General features: G+C 43.5%; 1 protein-coding gene across 3 annotated transcripts in view; it reads right to left on the bottom strand.

The window, feature by feature from the left end:
* The window catches only part of LOC135522615 (E3 ubiquitin-protein ligase RNF152-like), a 48,829-nt gene extending 45,326 nt beyond the window's left edge, over positions 1–3,503 (bottom strand). Inside the window, exon 1 of one of the 3 annotated variants that reach the window (XM_064949048.1) lies at positions 3,304–3,503. The gene's annotated coding sequence lies outside the window, so the exon portion shown is untranslated. Of the gene's footprint in view, positions 1–265; positions 741–3,303 lie in introns of those variants that run through there. The other 2 variants (XM_064949050.1, XM_064949049.1) reach the window with 2 other exon arrangements.
* Between the last annotated feature and the right edge of the window lie 17,437 nt (positions 3,504–20,940).

Genomic DNA, 20,940 nt, shown 5'->3' with positions numbered 1-20,940 from the left:
AGTGTAGCATACGATTAATGACGCAAACAATGTACATGCAAAAGCACAGATATAAAAAACGATTTTTCTAAATCAACCTGCAATAGAACATGCTGGGAAATATGATAATGATAACGGTTATGGTAGAAATTTGCCTAAATGTCCTAACTTCTTGAAAACTCATCTGAGACACCTTACATTTTTAGAAATCAAGGCTAAAAAGTTGCCGTGTACGCTCTGCATTAGCCTCAAATGTACACCTTATTCAGATAAAGAGTACATTTACCTTGTTTCATGTTTCATATTCCTTCTGCTGGCAGGCTGAGGCTCACTGCAGGTTGTCAGTTGTCACTTCACTTTTCAAGATGTGTGAAGGCCAGGGTGTGAGGCCACAGCGTAGATGCATGGTGACTTCGGATCCACAATTCGATTGGTCAATAATATAACATCTAGGGTGTGTTGTATGTTTTTCAGCTTTTAACACATTATTTGCAGGAATTGACACAAATCACAGTGATTGTGTTTAAAGTAACACATGCCGTCCAAAGTTAGACACAAGGATGTGTTAAAAAAATGTCATCCAAATTCTAAGAGTGTATGTTATGTGTGATGATTGTGAGGCATTATGCAAATTAGACAGTCACAAGACAGGACTTCAAATAGGCCTATGGCATGTCAAGTGAACTGTAGCCTACTGTTCAGATGGGTTAAATGGAAACTGACTGTAGGTCTATAACCTATTGCATTTTCTCTCCAATCCCTAAACGTCTTTGCTCCCCGAAATAAGCAGACCACAGAGAAAACTTAACTGATGTCAACTAAATTGAAGCATTAATTCTATAATTTATGACATTATTCTGGTGAACAAGGGTTCATTTAGTTTTCTATGGCAACATATGACAGAAGAGAAGTAGTATGTATATAATTGTAGACAAGTTGACGAACAAATAGTCTCCAAAAATGTCAGAGATTATAAACAGAAACATCTAAATTAGGGAAAATCCTCCAATTTTCACTTTATCACATACAGTGCATTCAGAAAGTATATTTTTTACGATGCAGCCTTACTCTAAAATGTATTAACAAAAAATATATATAATCAATCTAATCTACACACAAGACCCCATAATGACAAATCAAAAACAGGTTTTTAGGCATTTTAGCACATTTCTTAAAAAGAAAAAACACAGAAATACCAGAAATAGTATTCAAACACTTTGCTATGAGACTCGAAACTGAGCGTAGTTACCCGTTTCCATTGAACATCATTGAGATGTTTCTACAACTTGATTGCAGTCCATCTGTGTTAAATTCAATTGATTGGCCATGATTTGGAAAGGCACACGTGTATGTATATATAAGGTCTAACAGTTGACAGTGCATGTCATAGCAAAACGAAGGCATGAGGTCAAAGGAATTGTCCGTAGAGCTCGGAGACAGGCTTGTGTCGAGGGTATTAGAAATGTAGGGTACTAAAAATGTTCTGCAGCATTGAAGGTCCCCAATAACACAGTGGCCTCCATAATTCTTAAATTGAAGAAGTTTGGAACCACCAAGACTCTTCCTAGAGCTGGCCACCCGGCCAAACTGAGCAATCGGGGGAGGAGGGCCTTTGTCAGGGAGGGGAACAAAAACCCAATGGTCACTCTAACAGAGCTCCAGAGTTAATCCGTGGAGATGGGAGAACCTTCCAGAAGGACAACCATCTCTGCAGCACTCCACCAATCAGGCATTTATAGTAGAGTGGCCAGACGGAAGCCACTCCTCAGTAAAAGGCACATGACAGCACACTTGGAGTTTGCCAAAAGGCACCTAAAGGACTCTCAGACCATGATAAACAAGATTCTCTGGTCTGATGAAACCAAGATTTAACTCTTTAGCCTGAATGCCAAGCGTCACATCTGGAGGAAACCTGGCACCATCCCTATGGTGAAGCATGGTGGTCGCAGCATCATGTTGTGGGGATGTGGGGATGTTTTTCAGTGGCAGGGATTGGGAGACTAGTTAGGATTAGGGGACAGATGAACAGAGCAAAGTACAGAGAGTTCCTTGATGAAAACATGCTCCTGAGCACTCAGGACCTCAGACTGGGGCGAAGGTTCACCTTCCAACAGAACAATGACCCTAAGCACACGGCCACACACGCATGAGTGGCTTTGGGACAAGTCTCTGAATGTCCTTGAGTGGCCCAACCAGAGCCCGGACTTGGACCCGGACTTGGACATTTCTGGAGAGACCTGAACATAGCTGTGCAGCGACGCTCCCCATCCAACCTGGCAGAGCTTGAGAGGATCTGCAGAGAAGAATGGGAGAAACTCCCCAAATACTGGTGTGCCAAGCTTGTAGGGTCATACTCAAGAAGACTCAAGGCTGTAATCGCTCCCAACAGTGCTTCAAGAAGTACTGAGTAAAGGGAACTGGAAATGTTTATTTTCAGTTTGCCTTTCAACATTTCTAAAAACCTTCTTTCGCTTTGGTATTATGGGTATTGTGTGTAGATTGATGAGAAAAAAACGATTTAATACATTTTAGAAGAAGGCTGTAACATAACAATATGTGGAAGTCAATGGGTTCTGAATACTTTTCAAATACACTGTATAGGCCTAGTCAGGCGGTTGCAGATGGGTTATTAGCAATTGCGGGTGGGTGCGGGTGAACAAACAGCTGACCCGCGCACCATTAGTGTGTCTGTGTGTGTAAAGAAAGGAGTGTAAGCTCTTTGCCCTCCAAAGACTAGATACAAGTTAGAAACACATAGGCCTACACATTGCAAGGGACAACATTCTTTCTCTTTTCTCTGTCTGCGAAATGAGGATATAGAGCGGAGTGGGCACTGAAGTCAAATAGCCTACACGCAAGTACAAAAAGACTGTAAATCAACTGAATAACACAATTATTACATCAAATTATGAACAGGGTAGAACATTCGAATTAGTTGTTAGCGTTCTAAAAAAACTATTGATTTAGTTTCATTTTGACCTCACCTATCAATGCATTGCATTATAAATGTATTTGTAAACAAAATTGAAATATAGGCAAAAACACGTAAAGTTTGAAGTCTAGGCTAAGTTATTTGTGTAAAAAATAAAGATGTCTGTCCATCAGAGAGCAATCAATGTTTTATTTTCGCAATCGGTCTGATAACGCATGGTTAACATTTCCTTTAACATGATTATCGGAGAAAGGACAACGCACCAAGCCAACAGAGCGCTGCAGGCTCGAGACAGAGCGTATGATATTTCTTCCTAACATTCTCTCATCTAGAATCAATATAGCCTACCATACATTACAATTTGCACGACAACAATATAATCTCAATCTCACCTTTAATATCCGCTGTTTGTCATGTATGCATTTAGTAGCCTACAGCAGCAATCCACATTCGGCTTCAGTGTCTGTTTGGTAGTTTTTTTCTGTCTGTACCTGGGCTCTGTCTCCTCCGAACGAGCATAGACTAGACTGGACTGGCAGCGATTGCGAATTCTGGCTCCGCGTTCCCCCCTGATCAAGGTGGACTAGGCGACTTCACGGAGTGGTGACAGCAAAGACCGTTTAGTATGTGGTTACCCAGCTAGCAGATTTGGTTCCTTAGAAGTTGTGGGAACGTATGTTTTTGGTCTTACATTGTTTGTGGGAACGAAGCCATATGTTTCCTGACCGGTAAAACTGAATATTTTTTTAACTTATAATTTTCTTATGTTCTGGGAACAGAAGTGAAAAATTCACCTTTTCTGGGAATGTTTCTTTTTAGGATACAGGGTGATTCCTTGAGCGTTTTCCTGGGAGGTTTGAGAACGGAAATTATAAGCTATTTGGAAGTTTTTTAAATACTTCCATAAAACTTTAATTGAATGTTTCAAAAAAACGTTGAAAAACACTGCTAGCTTATTTTGAGTTAACTCTTTTTAAATTCAAGCATAGATTGAACACATGCAATTAAATTTTCTTATGCATTAATAATGCCTAACACATTTGTTTTGACACAGTATCTGTGAGATTCAAACCTATAATCTTCTGTTTTCTAGCAATGGAATTAGTCCACCGATCCACCAGGATAGAGCTAGCGTGCCATGTAAGTTTAGTCTAACCCTATTCAAACAGACCCCATTTCAGAGGAAACATGCACTCAGGTGTGGCCAATTAGTGGGCGTGGCAAACATACCTGAACACACAACAAAATAGATGACAGAGAGAGTTTTGTTCATACTGAGAACAGAATGTATGTTTTTAAATAACATTTTTAGAATATTCTTTAAACATTACTACATTTTTCTTGTGGTTTTTATAGAAACTTTTCTTAACTTTCTCAGAACAGGTTGATGACTTGTCTTTATATAGAACCATGAGGAAGCTGTAGGCAACATTTTGCTAAAGTACTGAAATTATTACTATACATATAATTGACAGCTTTGGAAAGAAAACACTCTGATGTTTCCAAAACTGCAAAGATGTTGTCTGTGAGTGCCACAGAACTAATGGTACAGGCGAAACCAAGATGAAATTTCATACAGGAAGTGCCCCAGATTTTGAATGTGCTGTGTTCCAATGTCTCCTTGTATGGCTGTGAATGCGCCAGGAATGAGCCTACACTTTCTGTCGTTTCCCCAAGGTGTCTGCAGCATTGTGACCTATTTGTAGGCATATCATTGGAAGATTGACCATAAGAGACTACATTTACCAGGTGTCCGCTTGGTGTCCTCCGTCGAAATTATTGCGCTATCTCCAGCTGCGTGCATTTTTCCATTTGGTTCAGAGGAGAAAGGTAACTGCCACGAATGATTTATCATCGAATAGATATGTGAAAAACACCTTGAGGATTGATTCTAAACAACGTTTGCCATGTTTCTGTCGATATTATGGAGTTAATTTGGAAAAAAGTTTGCCGTTGTAATGACTGAATTTTCTGTTTTTTTTCTTAGCCAAACGTGATGAACAAAACAGAGCGATTTCTCCTACACAAATAATCTTTTTGGAAAAACTGAACATTTGCTATCTAACTGAGAGTCTCCTCATTGAAAACATCCGAAGTTCTTCAAAGGTAAATTATTTTATTTGAATGCTTTTCTTATTTTTGTGAAAATGTTGCCTGCTGAATGCTAGGCTTAATGCTATGCTAGCTATCAATACTCTTACACAAATGCTTGTGTAGCTATGGTTGAAAAGCATATTTTTAAAATCTGAGATGACAGTGTTGTTAACAAAAGGCTAAGCTTGTGAGCCAATATATTAATTTCATTTCATTTGCGTTTTTCATGAATAGTTAACGTTGCGTTATGGTAATGAGCTTGAGGCTATGATTACGGTCCCGGATACGGGATTGCTCAAGACAAGAAGTTAATGTTCTTGGAGCAATTTGAGAACATGACTTTACACAGAACCATGAAGAAAACATATGGGAAATGGTATACGGAAGTACCCTACTGAAATTTCCACAGAAGAACCTTGTTTCTTAATGTTCTCTGAACTATTTGAGACCATTCCCAATGCCAAACCAGATGCAAAACGTTCCTAGATCCTTACCAAATGATAAATACATGTATCCATGTTTGAACTTTTAGGAAACGTTATGTGAAAGTAATGAAATACAAAGAAAATATTTCAAATTCCTTAAATGTGCTGAGAATGTTCCAAAGCATTCCCAGAATGCTGTAGGAAGCTTGTATACAAAACAGTTGCTGCTGGTGTGCAGGAGCTATAAGAGGACAGGCTGCAATAAATGGAACAGAGTCAAACATTCCATTAATTCCATTCCAGCAATTACAATAAGCCCATCCTCCTGTAGCCCCTCCCACCAGCTTCCACTGATGTAAAATAACCATAGGTCAACCACTCTCTCACCAAGCTCTAAGAAACATATTGTTCTCAGAACGTTATGTGCTAGCTGGGAACAATGTGACTGTAGTCTTCCTACTAAACCAAATGCAGACCCTCCCACCCCACTATTCTCAGTTTTAATAGATGATCAATCTTCTGAAAGATTGATACGCCCTCTGATAGCCAATTACTGCTACTCGTTCTACTTTATGACCAATACCGTTCTGTTTAATTCTTAGGTAATGTGAAAAAAATACAATTTTAGTTCAGCACTTCCGGTGTGTAGCGAGAGCCACCTTGTGTGACACAAGGTAGGTGGTCCTTTGGTCCTTTATTCTTCCCATTTGTCAGTTTCTTGTTTACAATTAATTTCTTTATTCTTGACTTCACTTTTTTATTTTAAAATTATAATACGACCTTCATCTAAGTGAGACAATGGTTTAGTCAGAGTTTATGATATATTTCCTGCATAGGCATACATTACATTCCTAGTAGTGAAACACTGTTACACTTGGTTGAGTGGGGAAAATGGTTTTAATTGGTATTCATTGTTAATAAAAAACATTACAGCTGTGGGAATAAATGCCTGATGTCTGGGAAATTAACCAACAAACATCTCTGTGAGGTCCACTGGTGAACCCATGACATCACTTCCTCTGGACCTTTCTCTTCTTAACCCTGCAGTGGAAAGCTGTTGTTTGATATATTTGCTTAAAATGATGAAGGATAATCTAATTTTAATGCATTGTGCATCAATCAAGGCTATGTAATGGCCATCTACCCTGGAGCCTGTAAATGAGTGATGTTGTTGAAGGGGCTAAGGGAGTTTGGGACATATAATGGAAGATTGGCTTGTGTCCCAAATGGTATCTTATGCCTTATTTAGTGCATTATTTTCAGTCCAATGGTCCCTGGTTAAAACTAGTGCACTATAAAGGAAATAGGGTACCATTTGGGATGCGACGCTTATGGAAGATTGAGTGAATGAAAATGGATAGTGCTCTGAAATGATAATATTGACTTTGTTACTCAAATTTAGTGGCTCCATAGGGATACCTAGAAGCAGTGGTTCACTAGATTACATACTTGGCTTGGATAGGGCATGAGAAGGTGTGTGTGTGTGTCAGTGGAGGCTCCTCAGTTGTGGAAGGGGAGGACCATCCTCCTCAGTGAATTAAAAAAGTTATAAGTTTTAGATAAAACTATACAAAAAAATCACGTTTGATTAAAACACAATGTTTTGCAATGAAGGTCTACAGTAGCTTCAGAAGCACTCTGTAGGGTAGCACAATGATGTAGCCAGAGGACAGCTACCTTCTGTTCTCCTCTGGGTACATTGACTTTAATATAAAACGTAGGAGGCTCATGGTTCTCACCCCCTTCCACAGACTTACAAAGTAATTAAAACAAATTTCGGAGGACGTCCTCCAACCTATCAGAGCTCTTGCAGAATGAGCTGATATGTTGTCCACCCAATCAAAAGATCAGAGAATGATTTTAGTACTGAAAGCGTAAGCTACAGCTAGCTAGCACTGTAGTGTATAAAATGTGGTGAGAAGTTGACAGAAAGAGAGAGAAAGGCAATAGTTAATTTATTCAAAAATTAAGACATATATTTGGTTGTATATATTTTTTTACTTTCACTTAGCTAGTGAATGTGCTAGCTAGTTCAGCCTACTCAAACACCCGGGTCAAACAGAGAGGGATGCTAAGTTAGCTAACTATCTATGGCTATCTAACACCAGAACTCTTCCAAATCAAGGTAACCTTTTGGTTTTATTAATTTATTGCCACCGGGACCTTCCGGTGTAACTGCTAAACTGCTTTCTGACTGTACACTGTACTGCATGACTGTAGTGGGTTTACTAACATGTTAGTTCTAGTAGCTATGTTGACTATGACGAGTCCGCAATGTAGGATGTGTGTAGCAGTTATTGTCATGATATGAAGGTTTGGCTTGGAAAGGATTTTTGCCTGGTCACAGACAGGTGACGTGTTGTGCACTAAAGTCCACAAGTGAAGGGAAAATGTGAGAGGAGGAGAGTGAGTAGATAGTTGCAAGAAGCAATTACATATACAATGAGCAAAGTGATCATCCATCGTAGCTGGAGGGGTGCTCTCATCTTATCTACCAACATAGACAGGGCTCCAACTCCTCTTGCTCCACAATGAAATGGGGTGCAGGCCAGGCAGCAGGCTGTTAGCCAGCTTGCCAGCTTAGTGGAGTCTGCCACGAGCACAGTCAGTGTAGTCAGCTCAGCTATCCCCATTGAGACCGTGTCTGTGCCTCGACCTAGGTTGGGCAAAACTAAACATGGCGGTGTTCGCCTTAGCGATCTCACTATGATAAAGACCTCCTCCATTCCTGCCATTATTGAAAGAGATCGTGATACCTCACATCTCAACATAGGGTTACTTAATGTTAGATCTCTCACTTCAAAGGCAGTTATAGTCAATTAACTAATCACTGATCCTAATCTTGATGTGATTGGCCTGACTGAAACATGGCTTAAGCCTGATGAATTTACTGTGTTAAATGAGGCCTCACCTCCTTGTTACACTAGTGACCATATCCCTCATGCATCCCGCAAAGGCGGAGGTGTTGCTAACATTTACAATAGCAAATTTCAAAAAAAAAAAAAAACAGACATTTTCGTCTTTTGAGCTTCCAGTCAATCACTTTTTATAGCTACAGTTTACAGCCCTCCTGGGTCATATACAGCGTTACTGAGTTCCCTGAATTCCTATCGGACCTTGTAGTCATAGCAGATAATATTCACATTTTTGGTGACTTTAATATTCACATGGAAAAGTTCACAGACCCACTCCAAAAGGCTTTCGGAGCCATCATCGACTCAGTGGGTTTTGTCCAACATGTCTCTGGACCTACTCACTGTCACAGTCATACTCTGGACCTAGTTTTGTGCCATGGAATAAATGTTGTGGATCTCAATGTTTTTCCTCATAATCCTGGACTATCTGACCACCATTTTATTACAATCCATCAATTTGCAATCGCAACAAATAAACTGCTCAGACCCCAACGAAGGAGCATCAAAAGTCGTTCTATAAATTCTCAGACAACACAAAGATTCCTTGATGCCCTTCCAGACTCCCTCTGCCTGCCCAAGGACGTCAGAGGACAAAAATCAGTTAACCACCTAACTGAGGCACTCAATTTAACCTTGCACAATACCCTAGATGCAGTTGCACCCCTAAAAACGAAAAACATTTGTCACAAGAAACTATCTCCCTGGTATACAGAAAATATACGAGCTCTGAAGCAAGCTTCCAGAAAATTGGAACGGAAATGGCGCCACACCAAACTGGAAGTCTTCCGACTAGCTTGGAAAGACAGTACCGTGCAGTATCGAAGAGCCCTCACTGCTGCTTGATCATTCTATTTTTCCAGCTTAATTGGAAATTATTTTTGATACTGTCGCAAAGCTAACTAAAAAGCAGCATTCCCTATGTGAGGATGGCTTTCACTTCAGCAGTAATACATTCATGAACTTCTTTGAGGAAAAGATCATGATCATTAGAAAGCAAATTACGGACTCCTCTTTAAATCTGCGTATTCCTCCAAAGCTCAGTTGTCCTGAGTCTGCACAACTCTGCCTGGACCTGGGATCAAGAGAGACACTCAAGTGTTTTAGTACTATATGTCTTGACGCAATGATGAAAATAATCATGGCCTCTAAACCTTCAAGCTGCATACTGGACCCTATTCAAACTCAACTACTGAAATAGTTGCTTCCTGTGCTTGGCCCTCCTATTTTGAACATAATAAACGTCTCTCTATCCACCGGATCTGTACCAAACTCACTAAAAGTGGCAGTTATAAAGCCTCTCTTGAAAAACCCAAACCTTGACCCAGAAAATATATAGAACTATCGGCCTATATTGAATCTTTCATTCCTCTCAAAAATGTTAGAAAAAGCTGTTGTCCAGCAACTTACTGCCTTCCTGAAGACAAACAATGTATACAAAATGCTTCAGTCTGGTTTTAGACCCCATCATAGCACTGAGACTGCGCTTGTGAAGGTGGTAAATTACCTTTTAATGGCGTCAGACCGAGGCTCTGCATCTGTCCTCGTACTCCTAGACCGTAGTGCTGCTTTTGATACCATCAATCACCACATTCTTTTGGAGTGATTGGAAACCCAAATTGGTCTACACGGACAAGTCGCAGCCTGGTTTAGATCTTATCTGTCGGAAAGATATCAGTTTGTCTCTGTAAATGGTTTGTCCTCTGACAAATCAACTGTAAATTTTGGTGTTCCTCAAGGTTACGTTTTACGACCACTATTGTTTTCACGATATATTTTACCTCTTGGGGATGTTATTCGAAAACATAATGTTAACTTTCACTGGTATGCGGATGACACACAGCTGTACATTTTAATGAAACATGGTGAAGCACCAAAATTGCCCTCGCCCGAAGCCTGTGGTTCAGACATAAGGAAGTGGATGGCTGCAAACTTTCTACTTTTAAACTCGGACAAAACAGAGATGCTTGTTTTAGGTCCCAAGAAACAAAGAGATCTTCAGTTGAATCTGACAATTAATCTTGATGGTTGTACAGTCATCTCAAATAAAACTGTGAAGGACCTCTCGGCGTTCGTCTTCCCCCTATTCTCTCTTTAGACGAACAAATCAAGACTGTTTCAAGGACAGCTTTTTTCTATCTACGTAACATTGCAGAAATCAGAAACTTTCTGTCCAAAAATGATGCAGAAAAATTATTCCATGCTTTTCTTATTTCTAGGTTAGACTATGCAATGATTTACTTTCCTGCTAACCCGGATAAAGCACTAAATAAACTTTAGTTAGTGCTAAATATGGCTGCTAGAATCCTGACTAGAACTAAAGCCTTACATGGGCTTGCTCCTACCTATCTTTCTGATTTGGTCCTGCCGTACATACCTACACGTACGCTACGGTAACAATATGCAGGCCTCCTAACTGGCCCTAGAATTTCTAAGCAAACAGCTGGAGGCAGGGCTTTCTCCTATACAGCTTCATTTTTATGGAATGGTCTGCCTACCCATGTGAGAGACGCAGACTCGGTCTCAACCTTTAAGTCTTTACTAAAGACTCACCTCTTCAGTGGGACATTTGATTGTGTTTGATTGTGTTTGATTGTGTGTAGTCTGACCCAGGCGTGTGAAGGTGCAACGAACCGCCCTTGCTGTCTCTGCCTGGCCGGTTCCCCTCTCTCCACTGGGATTCTCTGCCTCTAACCCTATTACAGGGGCTGAGTCAGGGGCTTACTGGTGCTCTTTCATGCCATCTATAGGAGGCCCACTAGAGTGGGTTGAGTCACTGACGCGATTTTCCTGTTGGCGCACTCGCATAAAAACTGTGGATGAAAACGTGGTTTATAACTGAGATATGTGAATGTCCCACCTATCTTTCTTAAGATGAATGCACTAACTGTATGTCACTCTGGATAAGAGTGTCTGTTAAATGACTCAAATCTATATGTGCTAGCAGTAATTTTCACGATTCAGTTCCATCTTTTACACTCAAATTTCGCTACAGAGACTCGTGGCACCATCTATATAAATCAACTTAATTTTTCCGCAAATAACTGCAAGCACTGAAGCAATTCTTTATTCCAATCTCTCTTCCTTTGTCTCCCCTGTCTGTACCACAAAATAACACAACAACGTTGATATGCAAGCAACCACAAATGTGTTCAGGTTCATCCACACAACCCCATCCTTGTTTGCATCCTAAATGGCACCCTATTCCCTGTATATTGCACTTTGGGCCCTGGTAAAAAGTAGTGCACTACATAGGGAATATGGTGCCATTTAGGACGCAGCCCTCCTCATCCACCAACATGCTCGAGTTGTGCCGATGGTGGTGAATTAAAACAACCACATGCACTGTGACATTCCAGTCAGATAGTCTGACATGCCAGTCTCCAGCCCAGTCCAAGATCGTGACAATTATCGAGCCATTGCAGGCTTAGTTGGCATTCTGAGGATTCGTTCTCTCTTTCTCTTTCCATCTCTCTCTCTCTCTCTGTAAATCTCTCACTCTTCCTCTTTTTCCTTCGTGGCCCTCACACCGGCCAATTCCATATTTAGTGCACTACTTTTGGTTAGGGCCCAAAGAATAGGGTACCATTTGGCCTACGACTATTATAGATAGAAATTTCACCCATTTTCATTCATGGTTATCTGTCTTATTGCGCTGTAATGTTGAGTTCCATGTAATTCACACTTGAAAAGCACATTTGTCAAACTGTAATATCATAGTCATTTTGTGAGAATGTCCCTGGTGTGTATTGTAAATGGCTCCCTATCCCCTACAGTATATCAGTGGTATTCAAAGCGGCCAAAATATAACAAATACAATTAAAATAACTTATTTTAACAACTTATTTTAGGAACAAAACATTTAGTAAAAAATATTGTATGGGACAATATACAAATGTTTCTGAGAAACATTATTTACATTTTTTGGGGGGGTATTGAGTAAATGTATTTATAGGTTTCTTGAAATGAAATTAAGGTTATTTGTTGATGTAAAAATGTAAAAGTCCAAATTCAGGCAAAATAAATTGGATTCAACGCTGAAAAAACATATACACTGAGGGTACAACACATCAGGAACACTTTCCTAATTTTGAGTTGCACCCCCTTTTGCCCTCAGAACAGCCTCAATCCATTGGTGTCGAAAGCATTCCACAAGGTGTCGAAAGCATTCCACAGTGCCAATTTGTCTTTTGGGTGGTGGACCATTAATGATACACACAGGAAACTGTTGAAGGTGAAACACTCAAATCTGTGCACCTGGCACCTACTACCATACCCGTTCAAAGGCACTTCAATATTTTGTCTTGCCCATTCACCCTCTGAATGACACACACACAATTCAGGTTTCAATTGCCTCAAGGCTTAAAAATGAGTCTCCCCCTATTCATCTACACCAGGTATTCCCAAACTGGGGAAAGTGAAATGCCGCCGGGTATGCCAAATAAAACTGTGATTCACTTTTTTCATAAATATATATACAGTTGAAGTCGGAAGTTTACATACACCATATTTAGTCTAAGTAAAAATGCCCTGTCTTAGGTCAGTTCGGATCACCACTTTATTTTAAGAATGTGAAATGTCAGAATAATAGTGGAGAGAATGATTTATTTCAGCTTTTATGTCTTTCATCACATTCCCAGTTAACTTGGGTCAAACATTTCGTGTAGCCTTCCATAAACCTCCCACAATAAGTTGGGTGAATTTTGGCCCATCGTGACAGACCTGGTGTAACAGAGTCAGGTTTGTAGTCCTCCTTGCTCGCACACACTTTTTCAGTTCTGCCCACAAATGTTCTATGGGTTTTAGGTCAGGGCTTTGTGATGGCCACTCCAATACCTTGACATTGTTGCCCTTAAGCCATTTTGCCACAACCTTGAAAGTAAGCTTGGGGTCATTGTCCATTTGGAAGACCCATTTGCGACCAGGTTTTAACTTCATGACTGATGTCTTGAGATGTTGCTTCAATATATCCACGTAATTTTCTGTCCTCATGATGCCATTTATTTTGTGAATTGCACCAGGCCCTCCTGCAGCAAAGTACCCCCACAACATGATGCTGCCACCCCCGTGCTTCACGGTTGGGATGGTGTTCTTTGGCTTGCAAGCCTCCCCCTTTTTCTTCCAAACATAATGATGGGCATTATGGCCAAACAGTTCTATTTTTGTTTCATCAGACCAGAGGACATTTCCCCAAAAAGTATGATCTTTGTCCCCATGTGCAGTTGCAAACCAAAATCTGTCTTTTTTGTGGCGGTTTTGGAGCAGTGGCTTCTCCCTTGCTGAGTGGCCTTTCAGGTTATGTCAATATAGGACTCAATTTTCTGTGGATATAGATACAAAAGTATCTGTTTCCTCCAGCATCTTCACAGGGTCTTTTGCTTTTGTTCTGGGATTGATATGCACTTTTCGCACCAAAGTACGTAAGGGAATATTTATAATGTGATTTCTGATTTCTGCTGACCCCAACATGGCGTATAATTTTATTTATTTTCTGAGCGCCATCTTTTTCCGTAAAGTTTTTTTTTAAATCTGACACAGCGTTTGCATTAAGGAGAGGTATATCTATATTTCCATGTCTAACAATTGTATTTATCAACGTTTGTAATGAGTATTTCTGTAAAATGTTTTTGGAACTAGTGAACGTAAATGTCATGTCTTGTTATGTCTGTTCCTGTCCTTTCTCTTCATTCTCTCTCTCTGCTGGTCTTTTTAGGTTACCTTCTCTGTCTCTCATTCCTCAGCTGTTCTACATCTGCCCTAACTAGCTCTTTCACTCTTCCCCACCTGTTCTCTCTTCCCCCTCTGATTAGGTCTCTATTTCTCTCTCTGTTCCTGCTACTTTCAGTGTCTGATTCTTGTTTGTGTTTTTTGATGCCAGAAGCAAGCTGTCGTCTCGTTTGCTTCCACCTTGTCCTGTCCTGTCGGAGTCTGCCTGGCAGGAGCATCCTGCACTATACTAACGTTCTTTTTGTTCCGCTGACAACGTTGGAAGAGGATTTATGCCATTCCTGTATTTTCATTAAAGAACTCTGTTTTCTGTTAAAACCGCTTTTGGGTCTTCACTCAAGTTCATAACAGAAGAATCAGACCAAGAATGGACCCAGCGGCTCCGGACCCTTTTCACTCCGCCGTCGAGATCCAGGGAGCGATGCTAGGCAGACACGAGGAGGAATTGTCTGCTGCATGCCGTTGAGACCCTGGCCGTCCAAGTCTCCGACCTCACAAGACGGGTTCACCAACTCCACCTCGATCCACCGCCCACTTCCAGGGTTTCCGAGTCTCCGGAGCCCAGGATCAACAACCCGCCGTGTTACTCTGGGGAGCCCACTGAGTGCCGCTCATTCCTCACTTAGTGTGATGTGGTGTTCTCTCTCCAGCCCAACACTTACTCCAGGAGCGCAGCCCGCATCGCCTACGTCATTTCTCTCCTTACCGGACGGGCGCGTGAGTGGGGCACGGCAGTCTGGGAGGCGAGGGCTGAGTGTATTAACCAGTATCAGGACTTTAAGGAGGAGATGATACGGGTTTTTGACCGTTCTGTTTTTGGCGAGGAGGCTTCCAGGGCCCTGTCTTCCCTATGTCAGGGGAATAGATCCATAACGGATTATTCTATTGAGTTTCGCACTCTCGCTGCCTCTAGTGACTGGAACGAGCCGGCTTTGCTCGCTCGTTTTCTGGAGGGTCTCCACGTCGAGGTTAAGGATGAGATCCTCTCCCGGGAGGTTCCTTCCAGTCTGGACTCCTTAATAGCTCTCGCTATTCGCATAGAGCGACGGTTTGATCTTCGTCGCCGAGCTCGTGGAAAGGAGCTCACGTTCTCCGTTGCTCCCCTCTCCACATCACTGCCACCTGCCGCATCACTGCCACCCTCCTCCGCCGTCTCGGATGCTGAGCCTATGCAGCTGGGGGGTATTCGCATCTCGGCCAAGGAGAGGGAACGGAGAATCACCAATCGCCTCTGTCTCTACTGCGGCTCCGCTGGTCATTTTGTCACCTCATGTCCAGTAAAAGCCAGAGCTCATCAGTAAGAGGAGGGCTACTGGTGAGCGTGACTACTCAGGCCTCTCCTTCTGGATCACGCACTACCTTTCCGGTCCATCTCCGCTGGCCCGGTTCATCTGCTTCCTGCAGTGCCTTGATAGACTCTGGGGCGGAGGGCTGTTTTATGGACGAGACCTGGGCTCGGGAACATGACATTCCTCTCAGACAGTTAGGGGAGCCCAGGGCCTTGTTCGCTTTAGATGGTAGTTCTCTCCCCAAGATTCAGCGTGAGACGCTGCCTTTAACCCTCACTGTCTCTGGTAATCATAGCGAAACCATTTCTTTTTTAATTTTTCGTTCACCTTTTACACCTGTTGTTTTGGGTCATCCCTGGCTAGTGCGCCATAACCCTTCTATTAATTGGTCTAGTAATACTATCCTATCCTGGAATGTTTCTTGTCATGTAACCTGTTTAATGTCTGCTATCCCTCCTGTTTCCTCTGTCTCTTCTTCACAGGAGGAGCCTGGCGATTTGACAGGGGTGCCGGAGGAGTATCACGATCTGCGCACGGTGTTCAGTCGTTCCAAGGCCACTTCTCTCCCTCCACACCGGTCGTATGACTGTAGTATTGATCTCCTTCCGGGAACTACTCCCCCCGGGGTAGATTATACTCTCTGTCGGCTCCCGAACGTAAGGCTCTCGAGGATTATTTGTCGGTTTCGCTCGACGCCGGTACCATAGTCTCCTCCTCCTCCCCCGCCGGAGCGGGGTTTTTTTGTTCAGAAGAAGGACGGGTCCCTGCGCCCATGCGTGGATTATCGAGGGCTGAATGACATAACAGTTAAGAATCGTTATCCGCTTCCTCTTATGTCTTCAGCCTTCGAGATCCTGCAGGGAGCCAGGTTTTTCACCAAATTGGACCTTCGTAACGCCTACCATCTCGTGCGCATCAGGGAGGGGGACGAGTGGAAGACGGCGTTTAACACTCCATTAGGGCACTTTGAATACCGGGTTCTTCCTTTCGGCCTCGTTAACGCTCCAGCTGTCTTTCAGGCACTAGTTAACGACGTCCTGAGAGACATGCTGAACATTTTTGTTTTCGTTTACATGGACGATATCCTGATTTTTTCTCCGTCTCTCTCGATTCATGTTCAGCACGTGCGACGCGTCCTCCAGCGCCTTTTGGAGAACTGTCTTTATGTGAAGGCTGAGAAGTGCATTTTTCATGCCGCCTCTGTCCCTTTTCTCGGTTCCGTTATTTCCGCTGAGGGCATTAAGATGGATCCCGCTAAGGTCCAGGCTGTCATTGATTGGCCCGTTCCTAAGTCACGCGTCGAGCTGCAGCGCTTTCTGGGCTTCGCTAATTTCTATCGTCGTTTCATCCGTAATTTCGGTCAGGTGGCAGCTCCCCTCACAGCCCTTACTTCTGTTAAGACGTGCTTTAAGTGGTCCGTTTCCGCCCAGGGAGCTTTTGATCTTCTTAAGAATCGTTTTACATCCGCACCTATTCTTGTTACACCTGACATCTCTAGTCAGTTTGTTGTTGAGGTTGACGCGTCAGATGTGGGCGTGGGAGCCATTCTTTCTCAGCGCTCTCTCTCTGACGGCAAGGTCCATCCTTGCGCGTTTTTCTCTCATCGCTTATCGCCGTCAGAACGTAACTATGATGTTGGTAATCGCGAACTGCTCGCCATCCGCTTAGCCCTAGGCGAATGGCGACAGTGGTTGGAGGGGGCGACCGTTCCTTTTGTCGTTTGGACTGACCATAGGAACCTTGAGTACATCCGTTCAGCCAAACGACTTAATGCGCGTCAGGCTCGTTGGGCTCTGTTTTTCGCTCGTTTCGAGTTTGTTATTTCTTATCGTCCGGGCTCAAAAACACCAAGCCTGATGCTTTATCTCGTCTCTTCAGTTCTTCTGAGGTCTCCACCGACCCCGAGGGGATTCTCCCTGACGGGCGTGTTGTCGGGTTGACTGTCTGGGGAATTGAGAGGCAGGTAAAGCAAGCACTCGCTCACACTCCGTCGCCGCGAGCTTGTCCTAGGAACCTTCTGTTCGTTCCCGTTCCTACTCGTCCGGCCGTTCTTCAGTGGGCCCACTCTGCCAAGTTAGCCGGCCACCCCGGCGTTCGGGGTACGCTCGCTTCCATTCGCCAGCGTTTCTGGTGGCCCACTCGGGAACGTGACGCGCGTCGATTTGTCGCCGCTTGTTCGGTCTGCGCGCAGACTAAATCTGGGAACTCTCCTCCTGCCGGCCGTCTCAGACCGCTTCCCATTCCCTCTCGACCGTGGTCTCACATCGCTTTAGATTTTATCACCGGACTGCCTTCATCAGCGGGGAAGACAGTTATCCTTACGGTTGTCGATAGATTCTCTAAGGCGGCTCATTTCATTCCTCTCGATAAGCTCCCTTCTGCTAAGGAGACGGCTCAGATCATTATCGAGAATGTTTTCCGAATTCATGGCCTTCCGTCTGACGTCGTTTCCGACAGAGGCCCGCAGTTCACGTCTCAATTTTGGAGGGAGTTTTGCCGTTTGATTGGGGCTTCCGTCAGTCTCTCGTCCGGCTTTCATCCCCAGTCTAACGGTCAAGCCGAACGGGCCAATCAGACTGTTGGTCGCATTTTACGCAGTCTTTCTTTTCGTAACCCTGCGTCTTGGTCAGAACAGCTCCCCTGGGCAGAGTACGCCCACAACTCGCTTCCCTCGTCTGCTACCGGTCTATCCCCTTTTCAGTGTAGCCTCGGGTACCAGCCTCCGCTGTTCTCATCTCAGCTCGCCGAGTCCTGCGTTCCCTCCGCTCAGGCTTTTGTCCAGCGTTGCGAGCGCACCTGGAAGGGGTCAGGTCGGCACTTTGCCGTAATAGGGCGCAGACTGTGAGGGCCGCTAATAAGCGTAGGACCAAGAGTCCTAGATATTGTTGCGGTCAGAGAGTATGGCTCTCCACTCAGAACCTTCCCCTTAAGACAGCTTCTCGCAAGTTGGCCCCGCGGTTCATTGGTCCGTTCCGTATTTCCCAGGTCATTAATCCTGTCGCAGTGCGACTTCTTCTCCAGCTATCTTCGTCGCGTTCACCCGGTCTTCCATGTCTCCTGTGTTAAGCCCGTTCTTCGCGCCCCCGCTCGTCCCTCCCCCCCCATCCTTGTCGAGGCGCACCCATCTACAGGGTTCGTAAGATTTTGGACATGCGCCCTCGGGGCCGTGGTCATCAGTACCTAGTGGATTGGGAGGGGTACGGTCCTGAGGAGAGGAGTTGGGTTCCCTCTCGGGACGTGCTGGACCGTTCGCTGATCGATGATTTCCTCCGTTGCCGCCAGGTTTCCTCCTCGAGTGCGCCAGGAGGCGCTCGGTGAGTGGGGGGGGTACTGTCATGTCTTGTTATGTCTGTTCCTGTCCTTTCTCTTCATTCTCTCTCTCTGCTGGTCTTTTTAGGTTACCTTCTCTGTCTCTCATTCCTCAGCTGTTCTACATCTGCCCTAACTAGCTCTTTCACTCTTCCCCACCTGTTCTCTCTTCCCCCTCTGATTAGGTCTCTATTTCTCTCTCTGTTCCTGCTACTTTCAGTGTCTGATTCTTGTTTGTGTTTTTTGATGCCAGAAGCAAGCTGTCGTCTCGTTTGCTTCCACCTTGTCCTGTCCTGTCGGAGTCTGCCTGGCAGGAGCATCCTGCACTATACTAACGTTCTTTTTGTTCCGCTGACAACGTTGGAAGAGGATTTATGCCATTCCTGTATTTTCATTAAAGAACTCTGTTTTCTGTTAAAACCGCTTTTGGGTCTTCACTCAAGTTCATAACAGTAAAGCGCTAATGTATACTGAGATTCTTTTATATAAATATGAACTTTATCATACCCACTTTATACTACCTGAACTTGTCAAAAAAGAACACAGATATTAATTTCTGAGAAAAAAACGTTTTGCACTATTGAACACGACCCTGGTGATGGACAGTCAGGATGACTGAGAGCTCTGATGAGGGCTGTGTTGTGGGAGTGGCAGGGAGTAGGGCTCCTGAGTGGCACAGTGGTCTAAGGCACTGCATCTCAGTGCAAGAGGCGTCACTACAGTCCCTGGTTTGAATCCAGGCTGTATCACATTCAGCCATGATTGGGAGTCCCATATGGTGGTGCACAATTGTCCCAGCGTCGTCCGGGTTTGGCCGGGGTAGCCAATCATTGTAAATAAACATTTGTTCTTAACTGACTTGCTTGGTTAAATAAAGGTTAAATTTGAAAAAACAATAAAAAAGATGGGGGCATGACAGATCTTTCAGAAACAGCACTCTGAGAGGTTCACTGATTAGTCTAATTTAATGGATGAGCTGAGCTTCACTGTAGTCTTTTCTGTCTGCTTGATTCTCAGAACCAGGGGAACTGAATTGTGGTTGTAATACTTGTTCTCTCTCCCTGGGACTGTTTCCCAAATGGCCATACAGCTCTGGTCAGATGTAGTGCACTATATAGGGAATAGGGTGCAATTTGGGATGCATACTCACGCTACTAGCTTGCTGCCTCTGCGAAGTAGGTTAAATCCTGACCCCCTCTTCAAATCTCTGGGGGGTGGACATGTTGTAAGAGCAGGTAGGGACAGATTTTTTTTCTTTAAATTGCTCTTTGTCCATGTTGACTGCGAACATAATATCTGGATATTCAGTCTGGCTTATGATTTGAGGCAACTCATGTGGATGAGAAGATGAGATGAGGACACTGATTGACAAATTACAGAACTTTATAATTACACTGCCACATACGGACATTACATCTTGACATATACTCTTACGAGAGAGAGAGAGAGAGAGAGAGAGAGAGAGAGAGAGAGAGAGAGAGAGAAAAACAACTGTAAAATGGCTGAGTTCCCTGTGGAACCTCTGAAGTAGGCTTCACATCACTTGAGGATGTTGGTTGACTGGTTGTCAGTACGCATCATCCAGACAGTACAGCTACAGAACAATAGGCAATTAGAACGCTCCTGTGGAACCAAACTCAGAGAGATAGAGAGCGACAGACAGACAGAGACAGACACAGAGCTCTGAATATTTATAGAGGAGTCACAGAGTTTTAAGATTCAAACTGTAGTATTCGGTTAAAATAATCCTTCAAATTGGTCTTCCTCATCCCTTCTCAGTCAGTGTAACAGTGTAGTTGTGATGGTGGCGTATCTTTTTAGATATTCTATATGAATCTTTTAGTCTCATTTGCTCCAATTATATATTGGGGTTTGTCCCATTGGCAGCCTAATGGCATGCGTCTGCTGTCTTGATTCATCCATGCCTAAATGATGAAAAGAAGGGGGAAAAGCCATCTACTATCCATCACTTCCTACTAGTATCCCTCCACTACAATGGATTTTCTGTAGACAGCCTTGGCCCTGGCCCGAGTGACACAATGCACACTGACAGACGTCTGCTCCAGTCAAAGAGACGTTCGGAGACGCGAGCTGCCACTGACTGATCTTTGTCAGTCCATACACACACACACACACACACACACACACACACACACACACACACACACACACACACACACACACACACACACACACACACACACACACACACACACACACACACACACACAGCGACTCTGTACTGATACCCCGTGTATTTAGCCTAGTTATAA

The sequence above is a fragment of the Oncorhynchus masou genome, chromosome 30 (assembly GCF_036934945.1).
Source record: "Oncorhynchus masou masou isolate Uvic2021 chromosome 30, UVic_Omas_1.1, whole genome shotgun sequence".
Classification (NCBI taxonomy): Eukaryota; Metazoa; Chordata; class Actinopteri; order Salmoniformes; family Salmonidae; genus Oncorhynchus; species Oncorhynchus masou.
Note: the sequence above shows the minus strand (reverse complement) of the source record. Positions and strands in the feature narration are given on the sequence as shown.